This window comes from Anolis sagrei, chromosome 2 (genome assembly GCF_037176765.1).
Source record: "Anolis sagrei isolate rAnoSag1 chromosome 2, rAnoSag1.mat, whole genome shotgun sequence".
Lineage (NCBI taxonomy): Eukaryota > Metazoa > Chordata > Lepidosauria > Squamata > Dactyloidae > Anolis > Anolis sagrei.
In genome coordinates, this window is record NC_090022.1 from 134,754,766 (window position 1) to 134,779,324 (window position 24,559).

The window sequence follows — 24,559 nt, forward strand, 5'->3', positions numbered from 1 at the left end:
ATGCTAGGATGCTTCCCAACTTCCATGTGATGAAGTGGTATGTGAGAAAAAATAAAATTCAATTGAGAGTTTCTAAACCCGCCCATATTGCCTTCTTCCCACGTCTGATTAGCCAGTATTTCCAGAACCCTCTCCTTCCAGGATGGCATTTTAGAAACACCTTTTTGCCATCCATTTAATGCAACAGCATTCGGCTTAGATTTGGCAAGGCAGTAGAAGACATAAAATTTAAGAGTGAGCTTTCTCGGAGCATAAAAATCACAATTGGTCCTGCTAGTAAAAGGATAAAATAAATGTCTATGCACTGTAATTACTATCAAGCCTGCGATTTTTTGGTTTTGTTGTGTTTCCTTTCTATGTAAGTAAAAGCCAACTTGGTTTTTTATTGTATAGAGTGCAAATGCTTACCGTATAATAATATAAATCCTGCAGAGAATTAGGCATCTGCGCATTTCCCCCCTTCTGGCTCTTTCTTGCTTTAACTCAAAACGTCTGTGATCCCTGGCACAGAAAAGAATAATGTGGGCAGATCTGCACTTCCCTCCTTTCCAATTAAACCCTGGTTTTCAAAGCATCTGGTAGTACATTTGTGATGGCTGGCGTACATGTTGCCTAGTGCTCCTTTCCCTGCAGAGAAGAAAGAGGAGAAGGCTGGTGAGTCATAATTTATGGAGAAGATATTCCTCCATGATGATGTGATCATAAAGCCTGGGCGAAAAACCACCCAACATTGTACCTACTAAAACTGGAAAGCGAAACTATTGACCAAAGCATTCAATATTCATTTCATGAATCAAAATGGTCAAAAAGATCCATTTCCCAATGCACAAATCAAACAGCATCAACAAAGATAATGTCTCAAAGGTGCTCCAAGATCCCTTTGCATATTGTTCAAGACAAACACGGTTATGTCTTTCAATGTTGACATCAATGTTGCTGAAGGTGAACAACCAACTTTTCTCATGATTTTTAATTAAAAATACTGCACAGAATATATTTTAATGACTGTCTCATGATATAAAATTATGGTGCTGTTGGCCTTCCATATCTATTGATTTAACCATCCATAGTCTGAAAATATTCCAAAAGATAAAAAATAAATTTATCCAAACAGCAAATCCCAATTTTGCCATTTTATGTAAGACACAACATTTTACTACACTGTGGAATATGAGCATTCATTAATTTTTGTATCCTGGAACCATACCCCAGTTGAAACCAAGCACCCATTGTACATCAGGAGTTGTGGGGAGTTTCATTACCCTTCTTCAATGAATAAGGATGCCAGACAACAATATTGGAGAGTAAAGATAACAACTTTCTTAAATCCAACTCAGCAATAAGACAGCAAATGGGACCTGTGATCAAGACAACCTTGGTATCAGACAATGACTTTCCAGCTCCCAATCATGACAGCCTTTGTAATCTGGTTCATCACTCTCTGTTATTCACTGAAGAGTGCTGGTTAGCATTATTAAGATCCATATGCCTCTTGAGACAAAGGATCTTTTTTTTTCTAGATCCTGTCAGCAATGAGAGGTATGGGGACTGGGCTCTTTCAACAGCTGATGCTTCAGGAAGATCACAGAGCCACCAATGATTCACTTGAGTGCCCATTTTCCAATTATAAGACAGTAGAGTGGTAAATAGCAAAAGCAACAAATTGAAGTATACCAAGAAGTGGTCAAAATGTGTTCATGATCAATTAGAGTGTGATAAAAATACTGAAAAGATTTCTTAGAGAGGGAGAGGAGACTATGGGACTGCTCAGCATGTTGAAGTTCATGTCTTTATATGGAACCCACTACTCTTTCATGCACATGTGGCAAGGGAGGACAAAGTTACTTTTGATCTAGTGTCAGAGGTGTGAGATTACTAAGCATCTTTCCATATTTTCAAAAAGGAGAATTGTCCCTAGAACTCAGCAATACAAAGCAGAGCTGCAGCACTGGGAAATAATTTAATCCTTCAGATCAAACTGGGAAATCACAACCCTCATTTCAAATTGTGAGTTCTTGTACCTGCATTTGTCCTTAATTTGCTGCTCTTACCTGAGAATACCATTATTTGTTTATTTTCCCCCATTTCCTAGTTACAACTTCAACTAAATTCCAAAATAACATCCTAGGTAATGAAAAGCAAAATCCAAGCCATGACATTCAACCACGTTCAAATTTGATATTAAAATTACTATATAAGAAAAAAAATCTAAATATGTCCCATGTGGTTTCACCACCAGTCTGTATTAAAACAATGTTCATAAATGTACAATGTTAATCTATAGACAAACATACAGGGAAAGAGTGTAGTGTATGGTTTAAGTTTTGGGCCAGTAGGCCTATATTTGAATTTCTGTTCAGCTATCGAAATCTACTGGGTGATCTTGCACAAGTCACAGCCTCAGCCTCAGAGGTAAGTAATGATAAACCACCCACAGAAGAAGGCTGCCATAAATCAGATTCACTTGAAGGCACATAACAGTAATAACAAAAATATTTGATTGCTCAACTTGCAATATATACAGAGTTATGGAAAAATGAAGTCCCTTATATAAATGAGTGCTGGAGGGAGCCTGGAGATTTGTTTAATGGCAAGAGGCTACAGCAGGGTATGCCTAACATCAGCATAGTGCTTGACACGCAGCAAGAACAAGATTTGCTTTTTGGAAATGTTTTCCCCCAAATATTTAGGAGCCATGGTTGGTTGAATCCATAGATACAGAAACCATGGATATAGAGGGCTGACTGTATATACTATTTAATTAGTATACTGTGTAATTCACTGTGCTACATTACACTAATTCCTACTTTGGCTTTGCTTAATGGGTAAAATATGAGTGCACCTCTCAGATGCTGTGGGAAATTCACATGGACATAACTGGACTCACAGCAGAAGCACTGTATCCATCTGTTTATTTGGTTCAAAGGGAATCAAGATTTACAATGGAAGTTCCAGAGTGATCCTGGAAATTTGGAGGTGTGGATAACTGTCCATATGTCCAACAGACACACCATTGTATTAGTATGTCTCTCACAGAGGCATGCGGACAACATCATTTCTGGGTGAGGTCACATCATGGCGCCCAGTCTTGTACCCAGGAAAAGGTGATGATGCTTGCAAGATTCTGCCAAAAAGTTCCTTGTACCTAGTGATGAAGTGACTGCAGTGGTGATTCCAATGCACTCTCAATCCAGACAGCCATCTGAAGACTACTGGGTTGTATCAGGGCACCCATGGAGTAGTTTACCTGATTAAGTGGTTAAGAGTTGATACATCCTTAGTTGTTGTGATCGCTTGGGATTGGAATGTTTATCACAAAATCATTTTGCTAATTTACCTTGCTCAGATAATATTGCAAGGGATCATCTCTAGATCTCAGGACCTGCCAAAATGCTGTTCATCAATGCCTGTCTCCACAATACACAGGGACTGGGATTTTCTGTCTATAATTTGATCTTACTCTGCTTTAGGCAAAGTTCAGGAATGTCCCAGAGTTTGCAAGAAACTCTGAGTGTCCTAGGTTTCATGGCAGACTGAGCAGCCAAATCAGGTCCATTTTGGCTCAATGGACACTACGACCACCACCCTTTCTCTGTGCTGTGATCAGTGGAGGGAAATAGGTGGTTCTTTCCCATGTTGCTGCCACTATTCCCTGTAGACCACAGAGCATGCTGCAAGTCCCTGGCCACCCTGGTTGTATCAGCTGGTGTACTCTTGTCCAGCATTCCTGATCATGTAGGCTCCCCATTCTGACATCAGCACTCAATTGGTGGTGGCCAGGTGCTTCATAGTAATCAAAAAGTGGTAGGGATGACACAGACAAAATGGGACAGCCCAGCTAGATATTGGCTAGAGTGTCTGACCATGGCCCATGATTCAACAGGTATTTGCTGGATCTGAGACTGCTCCAGGGCAAATATACACTTAAGCAGGGGTCCTCAAACTTTTTAAACAGAGAGCCAGGTCACAGTCCCTCAAACTGTTAGAGGGCCGGATTATAATTTGAAAAAAAAAAACCATGAATGAATTCCTATGCACACTGCACATATCTTATTTGTCATGCAAAAAACACTTTAAAACAATACAATAATTAAAATAAAGAACAATTTTAACAAATATAAACTTATTAGTATTTCAATCGGAAGTGTGGGCCTGCTTTTGGCTGATGAGATAGGATTGTTGTTATTGTTGTGTGCTTTCAAGTCGTTTCAGACTTAGGTTGACCTTGAGCGAGTGCCAGGTAAATGACTTTGGAGGGCTGTATCCGGCTCCCGGGCCTGAGTATGAGGACCCCTGCACTAGAGTAACCTGCTTGGTGTAGACACAGCCCTAGTCTCAATGCAGCCTATTTCCAAAAGGCTGCATCCTGCCTTGACAATGAAACAAACCCTAGGAACTCTCATTATAGAAAATGGGATAACAGAAAAGATTGTTGGGAAGAGAGAAGGTAGATTAATAAATAGTGAACTGTTTGTATGTTCCTCTAATAACTTTCCATTGGGAATTCAGGGTAGCCAGGTTTGATATTTCTAAAGGAGTACTGATCTAGGGAGAGATACACACAAGAGATTGATGTTGGGAGGCAGCAGGAAATGAGAAGTTATGTCAAATTATGAAAAGCAATATTTTCCTGCCTATATTAGCAGCGAGTGGATGAACCGAGTGTTCAGGCACGTGTGCCCTTCAGACACCATTTATAATGTTTTGTTTATTTAACCTTTCTTTGTCTTTTCTTTTACGTTCAGGTTTCACATGGAAGTCAAAACTTGCTCCTTCGTCTGTTCACTAGATGCTGATGAAGAAATATATGTCTATAGGATTAATGGACAAACAAAGCTTCAAGGCAAATATCTTTTTTTCTACTTCAGGGAATTATAACCAAAATAAGCTTTTTGTCAAGCAGTCTGCTGAACATTATAATCTTTTTTCATACTGCAGTTTGGAGAATTTGAGTTATAAATTGATTTCTGTTAAAATTAGTTCAAGGACTATGTGCACATACATCAGGCTAACAAACTAGCCTGGGCTACAGATTTATGGATAGAGGATGTAGCATTGAGTTCTGATACCCAAAAATTCTCCGGTATATTCATCATGTACTCAAATGCACTTTGATGAACAAACACAAAATAAAGCACAATTCTGGTAGCATTCATTGTTATTCTTAACTAATTTGATCAATATGCCTCAGAGTGGTGTTCTAGGATAGTTTCACGTGGTGATCAGAGGTTCCTTTATGAGAAGGTAAGTAATTAGAATGCACAAGAAAGGAAGAAAACAATTTATTATACTTTTTTGCTGTTATTATGAAAAATCTCTGTTGTTTCATTAACTACCATATGTATCAGAAACATATCTACATGGACCAAATAAAATGCACTTACCTTGAACCTACTGTGAGCAGTCTACATGCTTTATGGTAGGAGAAGAGATTCTTCCAACCATTAATATGGCACAAAAAGAACCACAAGTTACTCTGGAGCTTCCAGGAAACTCCTGAGTGACCTGTGGTGTTTTTGATGTGTGGGGAGCTGGACTGGGTTGGATCTGGCGTGGTCTTAAGTTCACATGTCAAAAAGATCCACTACTATTTAGCTGGCCAGAAGCAGCTCTCCACCAGAGCTTTGCTGGCAATGCCACTTCCAGTGGTCACATAGCTGTGTACCCTCTTGTAACCTCATTAGAAGCAATGTCACCAGCAAGGATCTGCTAGGGAGTTGCTTGTGGCTGGTGAAACAATAGTAGTAGAAGTCCCCAGGAGGACAGCATAATAATAACGGTTTGCTTAATGCCTGGCCAACTGTCTGGACAGCAAAATGACTTTATGATATTCCTGTGGAATGTCCGGCTCCAGAGCACAGTACTTTGGAATATTTCACCTGATGTAGCTTCAGCTCAGATTTGCCTACATTAGACTTTCTCCTCTTCTTTTTCACTTTTCACTTGCTCTTTCTCTTTGCACTTTCCACTCTTTTATTACTTATTGGTTTTGTTCACTGTCTGATTGGCCAGAAAGAGCTATTGGGAGTTTCATACCAACTACATATGGAGTGCTGCACTTTTCGCATTTCTGGCATAGATTAATTCAATGTATATTTATTTCATCCCTTGCCAAACATGAGTGAGCAACAAAAGAAAAAAGAAAGGGGAGCAGATTAGCTTCAGCAACTTCCATCTACCTCTCTCCAGAATGTTACAAATCATAGACCCACAAGTTTGGTCATCACAAGAGACATTACAAGAAAACTGGTGGCTGGATGAAATTTGGAAGAAGCATTGAACACACCTTATCACATTGCTTGCCGGAATCACCACGGACTGTGGTAAACCCGTTGCCCCATGCTTTGCATTATCCAACTTACCCCAAATCCCATTCCATGGGGGGGGGGGGAGGAGTGTCCACCAACTGGCTTCCCTCTGTTGATACCTATGCAAGGCAGGAAGTGTCCCATGTTGCCACTGTAGCATCCTATGCTGGTTCCTCTCCATTTGCATCATGGAGCCTTGCTGGAAGTAGTTCTATGTCATGGAATGGGAGCCTGCAGTCTCTGTGGGACTCTGGAGTATGCTGCCAATTTTAAACCCATCTGATAAGGTCAATGGTCTCTAGAAGAGTGCAAGTGTTTCTGGTTTGTTCACGCAGTGCTTACCTTACCTGATTGTTTCATTTTACATCTGTTTGTCTAATGAATAAAAAGTTTATTGAAATAAGTTGACCTCCTCTTGTTGTTGTTGTTGTTGTTGTGTGAAAACTTGTTTTATTTTATTTTCATGTTATTTCTGCTTATGGTTCCTAAGTTTCTATTAAATAAGTAATTACTAGAAACATATTTACTTTGTTTACTGAGGTATACTTGTGATAGAAATTCCCATGTAACAGGGAAAATGGTATCACTAAGATTTATGACATTGGAAACTAATATTATTTATAGTTATAAAAACATACATAAAAACACTAAATTCGATGGGAGAAACATGTACATCAAAAGTATAGTGCAGTGTTACTTGAGAACTAGATGTTTTCCTATACTGTTAAACAGTGGAGATGTAGTACAGATGAAGAAAAGAAATGCAGATGGTTGACATTTAAAACCTAAAGTATAAAGAATGCAAAAAAAAATTGTGTAGAAAATTCTGCCACTCTCGAAAAAAGGTAAAATCCATTCTTAATGTGGAATTCTATGGATAAAAATCATAATGGAACCAAAAGAGGCTTCTGACCTTTTTTCCTACCTTCTTCCATAATCAAAGCTTAGAAGTAACTTATTAGTTGGAATGATGTCCTCATAATGCACTTTTTGAAGTGACATGTAATGTCAATGGAGAGATAGAAGGCAAAACTATCTGCAGCACCAGAGAGATCTGATGCAATAAGATTCATGCCCAAAGAGATCTGAAAGACAATTCCTTCATGGACAATTCCTTCTATTTCTCTTAGACTTGAAAAACGATATAAGAGAAATTAGAGAAACACACAATTAGCTTTTATATTTGTGTGTGTGTGTTAGCATTAAGAACAATGTAGCACACCCAGAAAAATCATACAGATGTACTTGCAGTTGACTACAAATATACTGTTTTGACATACAACATAAAGTGTGTAGAAGATTAGAACGAATGCACCTGAACTTAGTTTGAGACATATTATTGGGTTGAACTAATCAAGAGATAACACCATGTCAGCTCACAGTATCTCTGGAACTGGAAAAGAAATACCTCAAGGCCTGCTTCCTGTTCTTCACTCTGTATGGCTTGAGCAAAGCGTTTTTATCACCCTCTTGCCATTTTCAAAATCTGCCTCATTGCACTCTCTGTTTTGAAAACATGACGCTGGGAATAATTTTAATTAGAGTTCTTCCTGAAAGGCTGTTATTATGAAATGCAGAGTGTCTCAGATAACCAATAACACCCACCTTCCTTAGCCTGAAGCATGTTTGGAGTGGCATCTGTCCAGGAGTGAGGCAATATGAAGCTTTGTCAACAGGTTTCATCTGAATCATAAAGCTTCATGTCTCTGAAGGGCATGCAGTCTATCTCCAGAATGTACTAGAAGGCTCAAGGAAGGGAAACTGGCATCTCTGCTAGTTTCTGCTGGTTTCTGAGTGATCAGCACTGAAGTCCAGTGAAGTCACTATCAACATGTTCCAATTTCAGTGCTCCCATGATTGTTTGTTCTGATCCCAGATGCTCAAACCATCTCAGCTTCATTATAGCAGGGATGAGGATTATATAGTTATGCAATTGTTGCTGGACAGTTATTCCTATGTATTATTCCTTATCAGTGATGATGCTGGTTAGGCTGGTGGGATTTGCACTTCAGCACAATCTGAAAGACCACACATTCCTCTGTATTTGGAGGTCAAGTCAGAAGTTTTCTCCATACCATGACTTTTTGTAGCCGGGTCTTAAGATTTTCTAAATGAAATTGGATCTCTATAAAGGAAAGTTTCAAGAATTTATTTTTTAAAAAACCCTCATTTGTTTTTTTCTAATGAGAGTTACCTTTTCATCCCCATTTCTAACCCATTCTAAAAGAAAGCCCTCTTCTTTTGCCTTGCAATTCACGAATAAAGCAGGCAAACAAATTCAAACCAGTCATCAGTTTAAAAATTTGCTGCCCAGTTTATTACACTAATCTTTAGATTAGGTTCTATTTTCTTTTTCTTTCAGTAAAATCTGCTCTAGAGTATGTTTCCAATAACCAAAGCAAGCTGTTGCTAGACCAACTGGGCTGCAGAGCTGTGGATTCATCTCCAGCTATGGCAATAATTCTTACAGCAATCGTTATGATACTTCCAGATGTCAGTACATGCATTAGGTTTTCCAAGCACAACTCAAAACCTGCATGTATCCCAAAACCGCATGGAAGGGGAATATTAGATCTGGGGGCGGACAGTGTCTATGTAATTTCCTCTGGTTTCTACATTCTCTTGTAACAACTGCAAACAGGTGAGAAGTATTAGCTGATACTAAAAGCAACATATTTCAAGCAGCAAGCCTTTAGGGTAGGCAAGCCTGGATCCAGAGTGGAAAGACATGATTCATTTATTTAAATCGGCCTGGCATTGGCAGAGGTATTTGAGCCTGCTTAAGTGAATCATGGAAGCTCAGAAAACTGCCTTGCATATCCATCCATTTTACCCTGTTTTACCCCATCAGACCAGCAGCAATGGTTCTGCAAATTTTCAACGATCAATAATGGTGTCAGAGGATCTCTACTATTTCTTGGTAGTCTTGATTTTTTTCATGTCAGGAACATGCTTCTGGTGTGAGATAATTGGCTATCTACAAGGACATTGTCCAGGGGATGCCCAGATGTTTTACCATCCTGTGGGAGACTTTTCTCATGTTCCCACATGAAAAGCTGGAGCTGACAGATGGGAGCTCACCCCAGTCCCCAGATTTAAAATGCCAACCTTTCAGTCAGTGATCAGGAGTCCTGCCGGCAAAGGGTTTAATTCAATGCGCCAACGGGGGCTCCGTATGCAGTAGTTCGGGATCCTTATAGGCAGCAATGGCTTAAAGTAGGGGTTCTCAAACTTTGTTCCGTGGAGCCCTTGGGATTCCACGAGTGATAGTCAGGGGCTCCATGGTACCATGCTGCTTCCTTCACCCTCCTCTTTCCTCCTCCTCCTCCTCCTGAGAAATGAAGGGAAATTAAAGTTTGGAGCTGCCAAAACAGCAGCAGTGTTGTCCTGGGGCACAGACCCTTTCTCTGCCGCCTCTCTTGATGCCCACACTCTTTTCCTTGCCAGCCAGACCCCCCCCCCGCCTTCTTTTTTCCAAAACTGTATTTCCTTCTCACCACTTGGGGGTGCTTTGATTGTGCTTTTCCTGCATGGCAGAACGGAGTTGAACTGGATGGACTCTGGGGTTGCTCCTATTATTTTTACTACTACTACTACTACTACTACTACTACTACTACTACTTTTTGGAATTCAAATCCACACTGCCCAAGTCTGCATTCCTCAATGAGCAAAAGTCAGTTAGCTTTAGAATAGGTTGAGGGAATCTCTTTTTCCTAACTCCTGAATGTCACTTGAAATGTATCTATTTGTTCTCTCTCTCTCTTTCTGCTCCCATCCTGATTGGTGGTGTAGAATGGATACTCTTCTTTTCTTTGTTTGCATTCAGACCTCTCTCAACTCTGTGTGTTTGAAGAAATGTAGTATTTTGAGGCTTTTCCTCTTGTTTTGGACCTTAGAAGTTATGGAGTTAGAGGGAAACTCAGACCCAATGCATTTCTATCAAGAAATGTAGTTCTTATTTTTAAATAAACCTGTTTATGACTTAAGAGATTGAACTCTGCATCTTTGCCTGCTAAGCTCAAAAATTCTTTTGCAGCCAAACAACTATTCACCTCTCCGCTTGCTGTGAACTGACTGCTCAGTTAAGTATCCTGGTGTAAGTTTGGATGCTCTGCTATTTTGGGGAGAATTCCATAGCACTGTTACTACAGAGACTGGATTGCCATCTGCCAGGGGTGCTTTGTGCTCTTCCTGCATGGCATAAGGGGGCTAACTGGTTGGCCCTTGGGATTGCACCTATTATTATTATTATTATTATTATTATTATTATTATTATTATTCAGTTCTTGTGGGTTTTTTCGGGCTATATGGCCATGTTCTAGAGGCATTTCTCCTGACGTTTCGCCTGCATCTATGGCAAGCATCCTCAGAGGGTGAGGATGAGACCCTCAGAGACCTCACCCACTGAGGATGCTTGCCATAGATGCAGGCGAAACGTCAGGAGAAATGCCTCTAGAACATGGCCATATAGCCCAAAAAAACCCACAAGAACTGAGTGATTCCAGCCATGAAAGCCTTCGACATTATTATTATTATTATTATTATTATTATTATTATTATTAGGGATAAATACCCGGCTATTGGGGATGCCTCTATTGTGCTTTTCCTGCATGGCAGAAGGGGGTTGGACTGGATGGCCCAAGGAGTCTTCCACTGAAAAATGTATGTTGGTTAAAATTGTGGCTGGACCCATCTGTCAAATTTTAAAACACAATGCAGCCCCTGTGTCAAAAAGTTTGACCATGCCTGATATATATACGTTATATATAGATGTATGATATATAATGTAATGTAATGTAATATAATAACATTTCTTGGGGCCCCACAAGAAACTTTTGCTTTCAAAAGGGTTCCACGACTGAAAAAGTTTAAGAACCCTTGGCTTAGAGAGATCAAATGAAAGCATTATTATAGGAATTCAATTCTAAGAGTGCATTTACACTGTAGAATTACATAGAAATCTCTGTTTGAACAGTCAGCATGTTCAGAAAACAACCAATAAACAACCAGTTCAAAGACCCTTCATGGTTCTGCATCCATGGATTCAGTTAATCATTGTTCTAATAATGTCCAAAAGGCAAACCCTGATTTGTGGCATGGTGAGCACTATACTGAGCACTATACCTGCTATTTCACATGTCCTTAGGCTCCCTCCAGCAATATTTAAAGGGGAATGCTGCTCTTCTACAGCTTATTTAACCTGAAGCTTCTTGCTGTTACCAGATTCCAAATAATCTAGCATACAACAACCACAACAAAACCCTGAAGCTGTAAGGAGGGTGAGATCCCAACTGTTCTTATCACAGTTTTCAAAAGATTCAACTATACTGATGGCTAGATTTTTATTATTTCCAAACTGGTGGAACAGAGACCTAATTGATAGTGCAGGGGAATTTTGCAGTTTGGATAGCCTAAATGGTAGCACCTTGTTCCTAAACTATGTTTTGTATCTTTTGAATGAACAACTGCATACATTAGGCTTTATTGTATAATGTGTAGGCCCTAAACATCATACTTCCTATTAATTAAGCACTTAAGTGTGTCAGTCTATGGTTATTTAATACTTGTTTTTCTAAGGGTAGAGGTAGAGACATTCTGAGGGTGTTGACGAAAAAAAATCAAAAGAGCCAAGAAAGTGTCAGCGTGATTTTCTCGCTCCATTTCCTTCTCCAAATTTAAAACAAAGGAACATGGAATAGTTTCTTCCAAAAAGATGTAGAAAAAAATAGTGTTCCAATTTTAAATTTGTTCTTCATATTCAATATGGACAGATCAGTGGAATCAAATTGAAATGTAAAGTGAAAGGACAGGAAGAACATGAATAATGTACTATCAACAGACAGAGGGAAGAAACTGAATTTACATTTTCTATGACCGCTTTCCAAATTGTATCTTCACGTTAGAGATGTGTAATGATATTCTGGCACACAGATGATACAGGACAGAAACCAATTGTCATCATTTATCTTTGGAAAACTGCTTGGCTTGAACCTGGCTGGAGCTGGGCTTGCTAAAGAGTTAAATAATTATTATTCTAGTATATAGGTTTGTTCTCCAAATTTCCTAGATGGTGATTGCTACAAGTGTCTCTTCTGCCACTCTCCACTAAAGGAAAAACCAATTTCATTGATGGTTCCTTCAACTTCTAGGAAGAAAAAATAAACATCTCTGGCAAGTTACATTAGGCTGTAGTTAAGGGACTTGTAATCTTAGGAAGCAATTTAACAAACAGACCCTTTACACACTTTCTTTTTCTAAAATATGGAAACAGAAATGATTTTAAAGGAATGTACGGAGGAAGGAACAGGCAGAATTACCTCTAAGTATTCCTTTATCAAACTCTATAAAATTATTGAAGTTTGCTATAAGTTGAAAAATGACTTGAAGGCACCCATACACACACCACTCTGGGATATAATATAACTTTACTGAGTAGTATGTTAGCTAATGCCATCCAAGCATGTTGCAATTTCTTAAAATTAATATTGACCCTAATGTTTCTTTTCCAATAGTAAATACTAGGCCTGGGCGGTTTCGTTCGTTAATTTTGTAATTCGTTAAATATTCGTTATTTTTAGCAATTACAAAACGATTACAAAACATATTTTCAAACCTGGAAGTGTTTTTAAATATCAAAACGGCATCCTCCATCTTTTTTACGGGCTTCCGCCCGTTTCGGAAATGACGTTTTAGGGATGGAGGATGCTGGGTGCGCTGGGAGCCAATCCTGCGCTCCCAAGCACCATGGCTGATTGTGATTGGGCGGGCTGCCCTTTAAAAGCGGCTCCGCGTGGCCGCATTGCTCATTGCTGGGGAAGGCGAGGAGACGGGAGGTTCGGGAGGGAGGCTTGGCTTGCATTCATTCATTGCTTGCATTCATTCATTCCCTGGGCTGGGAGCAGTGGGGAGGCTTTGCCGTTCGCTCCACAACAGGGCAAGCATTTTTAAATATTTCTGAAAAATATCTTTCTTTTATTCTTAAAAAAATTCAAAAAATATTCTAAAAAAAAGAAAAGACCCTTGTGTGCCTGTGTGTGTGAGTTTGTCCCTGTCTTGTGGCTGTGTTCGCTCCACAACAGGGCAAGCATTGTTAATTTTCTATTTTTAAATATTTCTGAAAAATATATTTCTTTTATTCTTAAAAAAAATCAAAAAAATATTCTAAAAAAAGAAAAGACCCTTGTGTGCCTGTGGCTGTGTTCGCTCCACAACAGGGCAAGCATTGTTAATTTTCCATTTTTAAATATTTCTGAAAAATATCTTTCTTTTATTCTTAAAAAAAATCAAAAAATATTCTAAAAAAAGAAAAGACCCTTGTGTGCCTGTGTGTGTGAGTTTGTCCCTGTCCTGTGGCTGTGTTCGCTCCACAACAGGGCAAGCATTGTTAATTTTTAAATATTTCTGATAAATATTTCTTTTTTAACGAATCGATTCGTTGCCACCTTAACGAATCGATCCCCGTCTTCATAACGAAGTTTCAGAGGTGATTTGCGCATGCGCGGGGGGTCCGCCATCTTAACGAATCGATTCGTTAATATTAACGAAATTTCGTAAATACTGAAATTTTTTAAAGGAAAGTTTTGTAATTATTTTAAATATCGAAACGCAAAAACCCCCCAAATACAAATCGATTTTAGAAACAATTTTTTGCGTTGTTACCCAGGCCTAGTAAATACATTACATTTTTTTGCCAATTTTTAACCACGAGATATCTGGGGCCCCATTTACACTGCATGATAATGCAGTGCAAGGGGCACATTATCATGAGGCATCCAAAGAATGTTTCATGATAATGCACATTAGTCTGGAATAAATCTGGAAACTGAGGGTTATTCCGGGTTAAAGAAACACCTAAAAAGATCCAGAATTTCAGTAAGGTGTGGAGACTGCCCTCAGGATTGCCATCCATGACCCTGAGGGCAGTCTACACAGACATTCTGCCTTTGCAAGCTGAAGCTGCACATGGAGGAGGAATGGTAGTGCCATCCTCTCCTCCCTCATTCTCCTTAAGCCTTTAAAATAAGAAGAATAGCCTCCTCACTAAGGCTGGAGGGTGTCCTTTGCTCTATTTTCTAAATGAAGTATCAGAGAGAGGAGGGTTGAAAGTTCTGTTGGTCTTTAAGAGGTGCCAGGGAGCAAAAAAGAGCCAGCAGTCTTGGTAAGGAGGTTATTTTTTACAATTAAAAGACTAAAAAGGAAGTGATGAAGAGTAGGGAGCCAATGCCATATACCCCCATGCCAATTGCAAATTGGCACAGGTAGGCATGTGACTGTCCCATCACAAAAAAGTAAGGTTGTGGCTCCCTGTGTGGGCAGCAAATGCACAGAGAACCAGATATTTAAATTCTGGTTCACTGCACATTTTCAGCATTGTGGAAGCACCCTAAGTTGTTGAACTGATGTGCAGTTGATGCTGAACTAGATCATTGTTTTGTGAAAAGATACATAGTGTTACCAGATTTTCAATTGTAAGAACTCTTTACAGTCTTGGTTGAAATGTAAGACACAATTAACAAGGACATTGTAGTGCACACTAGGGCTGTGCAAACCTTAATTTGTGCCTCATTTGTCATACCTGTTTTGTAAGAGTTGTATGGACCATGTGATATTAAAAATGCAATGGGTGTCCGCCCGAAACACTGACCTGTGACTTCTGGAAGAGTTATGTAGATCTTGAAAATGGCTCCAGGTCTCCATTGTGGGTGCCACTTCTCCCCAAAAAGGGCTTGGTTTGGTTCCCCCAAAGGGCCCTGAGGAAGATGGTGAGGCCTGGAGTCGAGGGGGAAACCCTGCTCTTTCCCCAAAGGGGGTGGCATGGGACCCCTCCAAGGGGAGTGGGAGGGAGGGATACCTGATGAAATGGCTGGGCAAGAAAGAAGCCCCTCTGGCCTTGTGCCACCTTCTCCTCCTCCTTCCTGAATGTTTTGGTGGGGGGAAAACCTGTGTTCACTATTTCAAGATAAAAGGGGATTGTTGGGAGTTGATTCAACCCTGTGAGGTGGGCAGTTGAGAGGCAGTAACTCCAAAATTTACCCAGTAGTTTTCCTGTTGTTGTTGTTGTTGTTGTTGTTGTTGTTGTTATATTCCTGTTGTTGTTGTTATTATTATATTATATAACCAGGGGAGAATTATGCCCTGGTTATGTTGCATCATTGAAAATACAAATTAAATAAGATAGCTGTTGTAAGTTTTTTTTTAAAAAAGTGTTTTTCATAGAAACTTTTAAAAAATTCCAAAAAAATTAGTGGATGAGTAAAACGTTCTGGAACTTGGGGGGGGGGGGGGGGGTGGAGTGGTAAATGTGTTCTATCATCGTAGCAGGTTTCATCCTGATAGCTCTAAAAATAAGGAAAAAATGAGTCCTTGAAGCTTCTGCCTCTTGTACAATTACATTATGAAAAAGAAACATTTTTTTGTTATATCCTTATAGTTACAATACGGATCCCTTATGATATTTTAGAAATACTTTAGAAATAATTCACCACCCCCACCACCACTCATTTAGTAATGACTACTGAAAAAAAATTATCACACAAACCTAGTGCACACAACTAGTAAGCCAAAAGTGTAGCAGGAACTAATTATGAACAAGTTTTTAAACTTGGTGTTAACACTCATTCTGGAATAATCATAGTAGGAGCTTGTATTCTCTTTCTCTATCACAAAATCATTTGACATTTATCTCCTTATCAGTTGGCAAGAACAGGTTTGAACAACACATACGATGAAATTAATAACTTCAGTTACCACCTTGTAGATTCATGTATTGATCAACCAATGATAAACACCTTTCTATGGTGAGTTATACATTTGGCCTGCATGTGGAAAGGAACAAAGCCAAGAGAGTCAAATTAAAGAGATTTGATTGAGTTGTAATAAACTAATCCCATCCCTAAACCATGAAATGTTTCCAGCTGGCTTAGATTGCTGGGGCACAACCCCTGGGAAGCACAAGATAATGATGAAGCCTTGGGACAGATTTGGAATGCTACAGGTCAACATTTGGGATTGGGGAGAATTTTGTTTCAGTTCATCTTTGAGCAAAGCTCACTAAGATTTGACAGATTTTATATGCTAAAAACACGTGACAGATTTTTCCATCTTCTAGGAAATGGGAAGAAATCTACTTTGGTATTATTTTTTCTAGTCAGAATTTCCAAAATACAACACACACACACACACACACACACACACAAAGAAACAGAACAAAAACATGAAAGTAGAAGCATGTGACACTCATACATTTTCCCATTTGTCATCTATGTTTAGAACCAGCAAGGTGCAGTGTTTGAATGTTAATGAAGACTCTTGGAGACCACAGTTAAAATCTTTGCTCAGACATGGAAACCCATACCTTGGGAGAGTCTCGTTTTTGTCTCAGCCTCAGAGAAAAACAATAGCAAACATAAACACATTTTGCCACGAAAACCACATGATAGGTTTGCCTTGTGGTTGTCGTGAGCCAGTAACAACTTGAAGGTTCATAAAGAGACCTATGTTTATGAATAGAGGAACACTTTCCTTCTCAAGAGCCATATTTTCTAGAGAATTAAGAGTAACCTGATGAATGCTGCTAGAGCCAAACATAGGACGGGCCACTTCTTTCTGTTCTTGTTTTTTAAGGTCCAGATTTTTCTCCATTCTGCTAAGATGCTATAGTTTTGATATAAAAAGTTGGGGATAGAGGAACAATCCTTCACTTTCTACTCTAAACACTGTCAGTTTTGGATGTGTCCTTGCAAAATCCCCACAAGTTGAATAACAAATTAAGTTTACAGTTTTTCTGTTTTGCATTGTTATTATGTCATTATTCCACATCAACTGCTTAGTCTGAATCCTTTGAAATTGCGGGGTTTGTCATTTATAAGTTAGTAAACCAAACAGCACACTCATTGAGAATTCTACATGTCTCCCCAGAACTACAAACCTCAGGATTTCATAGGAGGCAGCCATAGCAATTAAACCAAAATACAGTCTGAGTATCCTTTATCTAGAATTTCAAACTCCAGAATACTCCAGAATTAAAAATGTTCCTCAATGGGTGGCTAACATAACAACATCTTTGCTTTCTTATGGCCCAATATACATACATTTTGTTTTATGCACAACAATATTAAAAAATAGTGTATAAAATTACCTCCTATGTGGAAGTTTCATAATAATCATACATTTCATATTTAGATTTGGGTCTTATCTCCAAACTATGTTATTATGCATGTATATACAAATACAATAATTCCAAAATAAAATAAAATAAAATTCAAAATTACAAAAACCCCTGGCCCTAAGCATTTTCAATAAGGGTTGTAATATTGCTATGATGTATAGTGTGATAGAGCCACTAGTCATATGGCCTTTCAGAAGAACATATAACTATTTCCTGATTAGGGCATATTAAGATCATTTCTGGAACAAAATCTTGATTTTAAAAACATCTACAATGGGCATCTTAGCTCTGTGAAAAAAATTCCCTCAAAACTCTAGATTCAGATGCTTCACGGATACATCTGCATTGCTGGGGTGCCATCTCTTCCATGCCATCACCACCATCACTACTTCTATCTGGAGTTTAGTAAGGCCTTCAACAAGGTCCCCCATGCCCTTCTTGCAAACCAGCTAGTCAAATGAGGACTTGGCAATACTATTATTAAGTGGATCTGTATTTGGTTAAGCAACCGAACTCAAAGGGTGCTCAGCAATGGTTCCACTTCATCCTGGAAAGAAGCAACTAGTGGAGTGCTGCAGGGTTCAGTCCTGGGCCTAGAACTGTACAACAGCTTTATTAATGACTTGGATGAAGGTTTAGAGGGAATACTTATCAAGTTTGTAGATAACAACAAATTAGGAAAGATAGCTAATGCTCCAGAGGACAGCATCAGAATTCAAAATGACCTTAACAAATTAGATAGCTGGTCTAATACTAACAAAATTAATAAGTTTATTATTAAAATGAATTTCAACAAGGACAAATGTTAGGTACTACATTTTGGCAGAAAAATGAAATGCAAAGATATAAGATGGGTGATGCCAGGCTTGACAATAGTCCATATGAAAAAGATGTTGGAGTCTTACTGGACAACATGTTGAACAAGAGCCAGCAGTGTGATGAAGCAGCAGCTTTAAAAGCCAATGGGATTTTGGGTTGCAACAAAAGGAGTATAGTGTCTAGATCAAGGGACGTCGTGGAGCCTCTCTATTCTACTCACCTGGAATGCTGTGTCAAATTCTGGGCACCACAGTTTAAAAAAGATATTGGCAAACTGGAAGGTGTCCAGAGAGGGGCAACTAAAATGATCAAAGGTCTGGAGACCAGGCCCTATGAGGAGTGTCTTAAAGAACAGGGGGTGTTTAGCCTGCAGAAGAGAAGACTGAGACATAATAGTCATGTATAAATATGTGAAATGATGTCATAAGAAAGGGGGAACAGGGTTGTTTTCTGCTGCCCTGGAGACTAGGACTCAGAGTAAATGACAGGAGAGGAGATTCTACCTGAACTTGAGAAAGAACTTCCTGACTGTAAGAGCTGTTCAGCAGTGGAACTCTCTGCCTCTGAGTGTGGTTGAAGCTCATTTCTTGGAAGCTTTTAACAAAGGCTGGATGGCCATCTGTTGGGGGTGCTTTGATTTTGCTTTTTCTGCATGGTAGGGGGTTAGACTAGATAGCCCATGTGGTCTCTTCCAACTCTATGATTCTATGATTCTATGTATATATGGAAACAAGTAGGAGCTGCATATTGTTAAGGTTTAAGGCTTGGACACAGCTTTATTTCCAGCACCGTGTGTAGCCCTAAAGAGGATTACAATGAAAGCTGAGAAATCTGAATTCACATCCCCATGAACTCTGAAGCTGACTGGATGATTTCAAGTCTGTCACTTCTCTCTTCCAGCCTGACTTATCCCACAGATGTCTTGCTATTTTAAAAAAAAAAATGGGATGAAGAGTCTTGCATTTGAGGCTCTTCTGAGGACTAGTTGAATATAGCAAACAGACAAATAAATCAATATTATATTCTCTTAATTTGAGATTTCCTCCCCATAAGAGATAAATTTGCTCATGACAAGCTGGAGAAGCTAAAGTAAAATCATATAGTCTATCCCAGAATAGTTTATTCAGGTATTCAGTCTTAGACCTGTGGAAACATGACAACAATTTCTGATGATATTACTGTTTGGATAAAGCTTTTGCTATTGCAAAAATGGTTATATCCTGTAAGTCATGCAACAATAGCCTCTTTTAATTCTGTTGCATGATATTGTTTTCTTAACCAAGCAGAATTGACAGGAATGTAAACAGTGGACTCATCCTCCAAATGCAACAGCAAATTGAAGAAAGATTGAAAATAACAGCTCTACCTTTTTGAATGGCACAAGCCTCTCTCAGTTGGAGTTGTCACTCACATTTCCATTGTCGTTTTTATAAACAATTTTATTGTTAAGATTTTTTTTATTACACTTGATAAAAATTGGGAAGGAGAGCAAAGAGAGTTGGGAATAGAATGGGGAACTGATATCATTAATGGGGTTCTAAATATATTACTTCTAGGCATATGAATTAGGGAGGGGAATGGGGGGGGAGATGGGGGGATTTGTTGACTTCCAGTCTTCATGCTGCTCTCATTCTTGAAGAGCTGATTGGTGTTGCATATTTTAGCTGCTTGGGGTTACATGGGTCCAAGATATTGTGGAATGAAGACAAATGCAAATAATGCGTTGAGTTTGTCTGTCATCACCCTATTCTTTTCAAGCTGTCCCTTCATATCTTCTAAAATTTTTACTCTCCCTAGTAGTCTCCATGGCTGGGTTTCACAGTCCTGGTGTATTTTAAAAAATGGTTACCTTTCTATGGCTTTAGCAGTTGTAGCTACAATTCTTCTTTCCTTCCTTCACTTTACTTAGAAGATGCTGTCTTATCCTGAGTCAGATTGTTGGCCCAGTGAACCACATTGCAATCCATTCTTTTCTTACTGATGATTTTATATCTCATGAGAACAGCATCTCTCGGATGATTACAGATTCACCAAATTTACTTTTATTTCCATTAGATCTATATATTCTTTAACACCAGGAACTTTGATTATTAATCTATATTGGCTTCTACCATTGGCATATCAACACATTTTTAAATATCATCATCATCATCATCATCAAAGGAATGCAGCTCCAATTGTAAGTTTCAGCTAGAGAAGACCCATAGAATTATCAGGGATGTGGTAAATCAACAATTACAACTGATTCACTGGTCTGTTCTAGCAGGGAATACTGGTCGGATTCAGGCCAACATGTATTGCCCACTTTTCCTTATAAAATAACTACAAGGCATTGTCATTCTAGTCTGTGAAAATATTGGGGGGGGGGGGGGGGTTGCTCAGAAAATGGTATTTTTTGGCACTGGAAACAATAAACAGAATTGTATTTACATTGCTTACTTATGTAGAGCATTTCTGAGACCAACTCCCCAACGTATACTTACCAGGCATCAGCCATGCAGAGAGATAAGTATCTATATTGCTTGTGATTGACTTTTGCCTGGCCGTGAACATTTAACCACACATACAGACAGCTGTTCCCTATCCCCTAGTGTTGGCTGGTGATGTCATGTTCCTGTTCACATGACTCAGTACCAGAAGTGGCATTATCAGAAATGTGTTTTCACCAGCAAGCATCTCAGAGAGTGGCAGATTGGTTAGGAATGTGGACAGTGGATTGGACCAGATCCAACCCAATTCAATTGTCCACACTTCTGAAACTGTGGGATGTCTCCTGAGCTTTCCAGAAGTTCTGGAATAAATCCCATGTTCTGTAGACAGGGATTAACTGCAAGCCATGCGTCATATGGACTCTCCGCAGCAGCTGAGTGGTGACTCCACTTTATTTTGGCCATGTAGACACATTGTAGCCTGTTCCACAAAACCAGAAAAGATTTCATGTTCTTAATACCCAATATTCAAAACTTCTGCTAAAAAAACCCCATTATTTCATTTCTCACCTACTGCCTGTAGATATATGACAAAGTCCCAAATTTCATCTTCCTAGATTTTGTAAAAGGTTACTTGTTTTGTTGCATGCTTCCAAGCCACAAGGTGAACCTATCATTTGGATTTCTTGGTAAGATTTGTTAGGGGGAGGGGGGGAGGGAGTGCCTTTGGCTTTCTCTGAGGGTGAGAGAATAGGATTTGCCTAAAGTTATGCAGTGAGTCTTCATGACTGAGCAAAAATTTAACTCTGATCTCTAGACTCATAGCCCATTCTTTGAAATCTGGACATCAGAAGTGAATTGGTATAATGGTTTCATTACTCCACTAGAGGACTATTAATAAGAACTATGCTAGAAAGCTGTTTCTTTTTTGCCTAAGTAATTTAGATAGAGTAAGAGTAAAGTCAATGTTGCTAAACAGCTCTCTGATCATTTCTGGTTGAGTAAAAGTCTATAACCTATCCTTGAACTTGATTTCCCCCTTCTTTTCCCTCATGTTGTTCAGTCTGTGGGAATTATTATAGTGCATGGCAGGAAAGAACATGTCAAATTTGACAGAGATGAAAGAGCTCACGGCAAAACGTACTTTAGGAAAACCAGCATGCTCAGTCAAGTACTGTAAAAGAGATATTCAGGCCTGAGTGTCACAAAAAGGCATGACTTACCTTCAGTTGAGGATGATTGTGGTTACAGAAATTCCTAGTCTTCAGTGTTTGGGAAATTTCAAAGCATGGAAAAGAAAAAAAATGCCCAGAAAAAAAAATGTCCTAATGGGGTTTCCCATTATTGAGCAACAGCATCCTACGCACTTCATTTCTGTATCTGATAAAGATCTGTTTATAGCAGGGCATCCTTTGCCTATCCCGATGGTGTTTAACTACAACTCTTAACCATCTTAACTAGCATAAGAAGCAGTGAGGAATACTGGGAGTTGCAGTGCAACAACATTTGCCATACAGGGCACTTACCACAAGCTACTTTTGTAGAACTCAGAGGAATAATGAGTGAAGTGACCACTATCTAGGTTAGCACCTAGGCTTTTACATTCCTCCTTAAAATCCACAGATAAGATGTCCTACAGACAAGCCAACAGTATTGGAAATTTGTTGAGAGTTGTAGTCATTTTCTTTCCTGCATCAACTCAACTCCTTGGTTTGCTGTTATTTGTCTGAACTTTTCTTTTCAGCCATTCTTCTCTGCATGGAGAGGTCTTGTGAGTGTCATTTCTACTGTACCCTCTATCAATTCAACACTTCAACATTCCATATTGCAAATGAACAAAATGGAGAAAAGTCAAGGGTTAGTGAATACTTCAGCAAAAAATTATAATGTGAAGGGCTTTTGTGTGTTTGTTTTTCTATTATTTTGTGATCCAACCTTTTTGACCACAAAACATTCCCCCAGGGTTGTTAATGCACCACCGTCCAAAACAGAATTCAGAAAATGCAGCCAACTGTCGGTCAAAGATAAACATTTGTATAAGACTCCTAAACACCTCAACATATCAACTGACTGACAAGTACAACTCTGCATTTCTCCTAAAAGGGGACAGAGCATACCTGCTTCAGACTGGAGATCTGATATAAACAATTGGTGTTAGGAAATGTGAAAGATAGTGGTGGCTCTCTCCAGCAGAACAATTACATTGGGAAACTGGTAAAAAATCACTAGTTATACACCAATCCAGCCTTCTAGCTCTAGTAGAAAGAACAACAAGTTTAGTATTCTTCACTAATTTCAGTGATGCTGTTTAACTACCTCACCATATTTAGAGGGGAAAGCATGAGCAACCATCTCTTTAAGGGAGATAATCATCCCTTTAAGGGAGATAATCACCCTGTTTCAAGTTCTGCCTCCTCATCAGACTCACACATGGAAACTTAAGAGCTGGCAATACATTCATCTCTTAAATCCACCACAAGGTCAATATTACTTTTTTAAAAAAAATAAGGAGAAACAACAATATCTAAAAAACCAAAAGATCCTTGCCCTGCTCAAAGGCCCCTACATTAAAGGAGACTGGCACAATTTCAAACCTCATCTTCTTATGGGATCCTATTGATCTGCATGCAACCTCAGAGGATACAAGAGACAGTGAGCCAGGTTAGAAGCAATGCTTTCCATGGGATCCTATTGATCTGCATGGCATCCCAAAGGATACAAGAGATAGTAATCCTCGTTAAAACCATTGCTTTCCAGGGCATCCTTTGGTTGTGCATCAAAATACAGCACATTTTAAGCATTTCTAGTAACGTAATACATTGATTACTTAGTTTAACTAAAATAACATCTCTTGTCCATTTGCTTTCCAAACAAGTAGCCAGATTCAATGAAGGAGGTCCGTTCAGTTGGAGGATGGGTCAGAAGGAAAAGAATAACTCCATCTCCTGCTGCCATACCAGAATACAGATCAGTAACTCTAGATTATGAATCCTAACTGCAATACTAAATGTCAGCCTTGATGCTGAATATATTAAAATCATTTTAATAGTTACTAAACAAATATAGCCCTCAAAGAAGAGCAGAGCTTGGAAAAAGAATTCAGAGTCATGGCCATGTTACTCTGGGATCATTATATGAAATGCTTCTAGCAATTTTGAAATGCATCTGATGGACTAGGTTTAAGTTTATAAAAGGTTATGCTACGAAAAACTTCCTCTTGCTGAATCTCAGAGATGCTACAAGGGTTTTTTTTTTTACACAGTGTTTGGAAATATTAGTTATTTGGACTAAAACCACCAGAACCCCATTCCAGCATGACAAAATTCTGGGAACTGCAGTCCAAAAGATTTGTTTCCCAAGCTTTGGAAAAGACAGAATTCAAGCTATCTGGTCAGATTCTGGGAGCTTTGTAAAAGGGAAATGGAAGTTTTATGAGTCTTGAGGTGGTCTGAGAAATGATGTATGAGAGACTGACTAATTTGTCCATGGAGGCCAGTTATATATACAATCCTTATGTGTGAAATATTATATGAATGCTGTGTCTCATTTGCTAATTTACCACTGCATTTGTCCATGCTTTCTTGTCTGACTTTTTTCACTAACTACTGAGAAATTACACTGAAATCAATTGAAGAACAGCAGATCATTTTCATAGCCATAAACTCTAAAAACAACAACAGTCAAAACAGCAGGGGAAAGAGAGAGAGAGAGAGAAACCAGTAGAAATGTTTTGGAGCGTGACTGCTGACTGTGGAAGTTCCCGCTTTGTTCTTCCAACTGCCTTCTTGTTTTCCTGCCAAAAGCTACCACTAAATGGAAATGATGGCAGATTTGA

General features: G+C 39.0%; 1 long non-coding RNA gene across 3 annotated transcripts in view; it reads right to left on the reverse strand.

Moving 5' to 3' along the window:
• The window catches only part of LOC132766609 (uncharacterized), a 55,653-nt gene that overhangs the window by 15,422 nt on the left and 15,672 nt on the right, over nt 1-24,559 (reverse strand). For all 3 annotated transcript variants that reach the window (XR_009630515.2, XR_009630514.2, XR_009630513.2), the window contains exon 3: nt 409-627. This is a non-coding gene — a long non-coding RNA (uncharacterized lncRNA). The remainder of the gene's footprint in view (nt 1-408; nt 628-24,559) is intronic.